The sequence below is a fragment of the Bidens hawaiensis genome, unplaced genomic scaffold, assembly GCF_021521415.1.
Source record: "Bidens hawaiensis isolate Kalapana, Puna unplaced genomic scaffold, B.hawaiensis_p1.1 tig00005498_1, whole genome shotgun sequence".
In the NCBI taxonomy this organism is placed as follows: Eukaryota; Viridiplantae; Streptophyta; class Magnoliopsida; order Asterales; family Asteraceae; genus Bidens; species Bidens hawaiensis.
This window is the reverse complement of record NW_027491353.1, coordinates 119,144-125,242: the sequence shown is the minus strand read 5'-3', so window position 1 is coordinate 125,242 and position 6,099 is coordinate 119,144. Positions and strand designations below refer to the sequence as shown.

Sequence of the window (6,099 nt, the reverse complement as noted above, 5' to 3'; positions counted from 1 at the left end):
TTGATATTTGACATATATATAATCTCAGAAAAATTAATTTAATTATAAAATACCGTCTCCGAGTACACCCCTCCTAGACCGAATACTCACAACTCCCTAGTCGACGACCGTGGGAGCGCCTAACGACTTTTGCAACATTGACGGTACCATGACTAAAACAAAGAAAACAAATAAAATCAGTTTTTGGACAGTTTTTATTACGGTACTAGAACTAAAACAAAACGCGGTGAGTTTATGCTAGTTTTGTTGGTTTGTGTCACGTTCGTTACGGTATCGGTATTAAAAAACAAAACAAAATTGACACTGAGTCGGTTTCAATTACATTTGTTACATATCGAAACAAAAACAAAAATAAAACAAAAAACAAATGCTTCTCACCAATAAGGTGCCACCAAGTGGCTCAATGGGCGACTTGAGGCGCCAAAACTCTTAATTATTACTATTAGTAATACTAATAGTAATAGTAATAGTAATTTACAAATTTTTACATTATGTTATATTCATGTAATTATGTTTATAACCAGACACAATTATGTAATTAAACCCTGACATTTTTCTAAAGTACAAATATTGGGTAATACGATTAAAAGTTAAAAAAATATTGGTACCAAAGTTTCAATTTTGTAACAATGTTAGATAATAACTTTAACTTCCGTTAAAAGTTAACATAATTTGCGTCAACTCGCCGTTGTAATGCTCAAGTATATCAATGACCAGGTTTTATCCCTTGGGTTTTACCAATGTATGAATTTTACCGAGCGATAAACTTCGTTTTAAATATTTTAAGTTTTTTATGTTAATATTTTTATATGTTATTTCAACAAATCTATATCTTGGGTTTTATAAAGGCATCTTTCCGAACGTAACCACAACGCAGCTCACCAGATTTTACCAACCGAATAAATATTGTTTTAAATAGCTATACGAGCGCCACTATTTATAATTATTTTTGTTTATTTTATTTTAAGTATGTTAATTTGATGAATTTATTTTTTAGGTTCAATTCTAGTACCGTAACGAACGTAGTCAATACAAACCGAATCCACGTTGACTCGCAACGCCTGAGTTTTACCGACCTAGTTCGCCGTGCGTTGCGTGGAAACTAGTGATTTACCTGTGCGTTGTGCGACGATATGGTCGGTAAAACTTAGGCATTGTTAGTTAAAGTGATTCGGTTAGTATTGACTATGTTCGTTATGGTACCGGAACTAAACCTAAACAATAAAAACATCAAATTAACATTCTTAATATAAAAAACCAAAAAATAAAATAAAATAAAATTAGTGGACCTCATATAGCGCATTATTTTTAAATTTACGTTATTTAAGATATATTTACTCGGTGAGTAAAACCAGGAGTTGTGTTGCGATGGCAAGTTGACGCATATTCGATGGGTATCGGTTACGTTCATAAAGGTACCTTAATAAAACCCTAAATATAGATTTGTTGAATTGACATATAAAAAGATTAACATGAAAAAAAAAATAAATTTAAAACGATGTTTATTCGGTTGGTAAAAATCATGTGTTGTTCAAAATCGAGCGTTGAAACCTGGGCATTGGTAAACCTAAGCATTACGGCGACGAGTTGACGCGAATTCGGTTAAGTTAACGGAATTCAAAGTTATTAACTAACATTGCTACATGACAGAAAACTTAGTACCCGTACTTGTAACTTTTAAACCTTAGTACCAATCTTATTACTTTTGAGAAACGTCAGGTATGAACTGCGTAGTTGTGTCTTATAATTATTATATAAATAGATAACAACCAATACATACATTGATCCCAAAACAAAAATTAGTAAAGACTTAGAATAGTAGTGATACCCGTATAACATATGATACAAAAATTTTACATGTTTAAATCGACGTTTATTCGGCCGACATTGTATTTGGTCGGTATCATTTATGTTTATTATGTTTTTGAACTAAACATAAAAAATAGTTACGTCAAGTTACCATTATTAAGACAAAAACATTAGCGTTACGATGACGTCTCGATGCGAATTCCATCGGTATGAATTAGGTTCATTACGTGTACGAAACTAAACATAATAAATAATTTTGTCATATTTAAAAAATAAAAAACATAAATCATAATTAAAAAAACCTAATTAGTACATTGAAGGATAACTTAAAAAGCCAAAAAAGATAAGAAAAAAATGAAAGCTACTACCTAAAGAGGACTCAAACTTGGGCATAGAATGGGGACAAGACTTTAAAAGCTTTGCATCAACCATCAAACCAACTCAACAATTTAAATAATTCTTAAAACTAATTATATAAATACTCAAAGTCTTACCTAAAACTTTATGACACCAAAGTTCTCAATTATATTAATTTATAATTATAATATACTTTTAAATACTAATTTGATCAAGTACATAACGTGATATTTAACTTAGGTGATTATATGTCTACTTGTTTGGGCATATTAATTTTTTACTTTCAAACTAATATATTATGTTCTTTTGTGTTCGTTTATATTTTTTGTGTTAGTTTATAAATTTTACGAGCAAAAAATGAATAAATTCATTACTTTAACAAATGGACATGCATGAACACAAAATTTTGTCCTTTTATGTGTTCATGAAGTGTTCTTTGTTCATTAAAAAGCTAAACAGATAAACATGAACAGCTTATTGATCGATTTGCTTATTCTTTTTACACAATGATTTTCAAACCCATCTTGCATTAAAGATAACAATTTTCCTATTTACGAGAAGGTTAATGAAGAGAACTCCACATACATGATAACTAACACATGTCCGCAATGGTAAAGTTCAAACCATGCTTTGGCTTTCTAGAACCCTTTTTGTGAATCACGACCTATAGTTGATGGCTAGGTTTGATGGTTATATATATTAAACGCTAGGTTTTCATAATAGCAAAAGTAAGAATAAACATATTTGATTATTTAAGCCACGTTAGTTAAAACAATAGAATGATTGGCTCGATGCCACATGGCATGATTAATCAGTAATATTTGCAAAAAAGGATTGTATATATAGTTTATATATATACTAATTAACTTTATATTACCACTTGCCCACCTCCGTTGAAAAATGCAAAATAAAAGAATTCTCACTTTTGGCCACCTTTGTTTCTCTCTTTCTATAAGTAGTCCGCATTTTGAGTTCAAACCCATATAATCCCTCTCTTTGTACTCCAATAAGAAAACATGACTAGTGAACTTAGAATCTTAAATCGTGTCCTCGTATTTTTCGGGTTGATACAGGTTATAACACATGTAGTTGCTGCTCAACAGCAAGTTCCTTGTTACTTCATATTTGGAGACTCATTGGTTGATAGTGGTAATAACAATGCACTCAATACGGCAGCTAAAGCCAATTATTGGCCTTATGGGGCTGATTTCCCGCAAGGTGTTAGCGGTAGATTTACCAATGGTCGAACCATTGCGGACATCATCGGTCGGTGAAGCATTTCACATTTAGACTTTTTTTTTCTAGAGAAAACACAAATAATACGTTGTTTTCTTGATTACAGGTGCACTTCTAGGATTTTCTAAGTTCATTCCACCTTATGCTACAGCAACTGACCAAGAGATCAGTGCTGAAGTAAACTACGGTAGTGGTAGTGCTGGTATCAGAGAGGAATCTGGGAGTCATCTGGTAATCAAAATCTATTAGTATTCGATGATTTTGTTTTTGTTTTCGAAGCATCCATAAAATAAATTATAACAAAATTTATTAGGTAAAACGCAGTTATTAGTTAGAACGTTAAGAACAAAATATATTATTCATATTTCGTTATCATGTTATCTCATTACAGGGTGATCGGGTCTGCATGGATGTTCAATTACTTAATCACGAAAAAGTAATTAATCGCCTTACAGGCTTAGACAACAACAAAACCTTTACCAATGAATACCTGAAAAAATGCATTTACTTGGCAAATATAGGAAGCAATGACTACATTAACAATTACTTTATGCCTACCATTTACCCTACCAACACCACATACACCACAGACCAATATGCAACAACCCTTGTCCAACAGTACTCCCAACAACTAAAGGTACATAAATCTTAACATTTATTTTGATTCATACCAACAACACTTGTTTTTTAAACTTTGTTTCACATGATAGACGTTGTACAATATGGGAGCTCGGAAGATTGTTGTGTTTGGTCTTGGCCAAATAGGATGCACTCCAACTGAGATAGCAAGGCATGGCACCAACGGGAGACCTTGCGTACAATGGGTTGATGACGCGGTTAAGCTTTTTAATGACAACCTTAAGAGCCTTGTTGATGAGCTCAACTCTACTTTTTCGACGCAAGATTTACTTTCATCAACCTCACTAGTATATCATCACCACAGGGAGGTAAAGCACGAGTGTAAACATATCAAATTTGTAGTGTGTACCATGTTGACTACAACATAATACGTAATATTTAAAGGGGTCAGCTATACACACATCCTCTGGCATCCAGTATCACATTGTTTTTAATGGCCATCCAAATAAAGGTTGGACCAACATTTTTGTTGAAAATTTTCAAAGTTTGACCGTCTATGATTAGAATAGTCGTCTGGATAGAGGTCAGGTGACTTTTTTACCAAAAAGTTTCAAGTTCGTCCGTCTATAGTCATAACAGTCGTCAGGATATTTTTCGAATGGTCGTTATAACCAATAATTTTCAAAGTTTGAGTTCTTTTTTCTTTGACAAAACGTAGTCTAAGTGTTTTGTGGCCTGTCATTTAAGTGTGAAATTTGATGTGGTGGACGTAGCTATAGTCTATGGCACGACCTTTTTTAAAATGGGTGGTATTTGTTTAATTGAATGTATGGATTTTGCAGATATACCAGAACCAAATGCTACTTGTTGTCAAATTAGGGATGATGGTCAATGTGTTCAGGATTCAAACCCTTGTCTTCTTCGAGCTTTGACTATTTTCTATGATGGCTTTCATCCCAGCGAAATTACAAACAGTGTAATTGCATCAAGGTCATACATTGCGGTGGCTTCCATGGATACATATCCATATGATATTAATCGTTTGGCTAGCATGAACATTGAATAAGACTGAATGATGCGTATACCTTTGCCGTTCTGTTGGACGACTTAATTCAAATCTCCAAGTTATCTATCTTTTTGTTTATGCATCTGTCGAATAAAGGGTTCAACCTTGGACCAAGCATTTAGTTTAATTTCAGATTGTTCTTATCTTGTTTATGCTTGAAGCTTGTTTAAGTTGGAAGTTTGTTCTATATATGTTACTTTCTGATTAATTCCAATCCAATCTATTCATTTGACTTGTTCTTTATAAAACCTTTTTCATTATGAAGAGATCCAACAAGTTCCATTTATGAATTACAAGTAAGCAAATCAAATATAAGATAATAACATCTTATAAGTTATAATACGTGTATGTTTATATTCAAAGCTTCCGCTGTAACAATATCCACGACTTAGTTAATGAAGATAACATATACTTGTGTGCGAATTAGATAATGTTGTTCACTACCCTTGAAGGGAAAAAGAAGGCCAAAAGCAAGGATCAAAACCGTCACAAAGACAGCTGCGAAGGTTTTTTTTGCCATGACAAAACTGTTGTCGCTAATATGACATGGTGTGGTTTATGCAATAATTTAAAGTGACATACGAGAAATAATGTCTTCTTATTTTCTGCCGATCAATCCTCGATTAATAGTTAGTCACCACTCCCACCGACTTGTCACTGATTGATCCTGACTTGTCCAAAATCGCTCAAAATTGAAATAGTATATATACAATTAAGAATATACATGTTTCTTTAAAAATTGACATATAAATTCTACTCCAATAAATCAATATTAATCCTGATTAATCGCTAGTCTCTATTCCACCGTCCAACTAGCCAAGGAAGTTCTACAACAATGATTACAAGACGAATGCAATGTTTATGACACATAATTTGAATATGAATGATTGAATGTGATAGACCATGATGTGCATGTTAGTAAGCAATAGTTGTTTTATTCTTGTACATTGTGTAAATCAGTTTTACTGTCAAGTTGGTGTGCTTCAGTTGAATGTATTTTGTTTTTTCTGTCTGTCTTTACATGTATAATCATCATTCTTATTCTTTTCATT

General features: G+C 32.5%; 1 pseudogene across 1 annotated transcript; it reads left to right on the top strand.

Annotated features, from left to right (window-relative positions):
- Nucleotides 1-3,057: 3,057 nt before the first annotated feature.
- Nucleotides 3,058-5,138, top strand: LOC143629971 (GDSL esterase/lipase At1g29660-like; annotated as a pseudogene). The gene is made up of 5 exons (XR_013153060.1): nucleotides 3,058-3,432; nucleotides 3,509-3,633; nucleotides 3,794-4,039; nucleotides 4,113-4,349; nucleotides 4,824-5,138. The product of XR_013153060.1 is annotated as a GDSL esterase/lipase At1g29660-like (transcript).
- The last annotated feature ends 961 nt before the right edge of the window (nucleotides 5,139-6,099 follow it).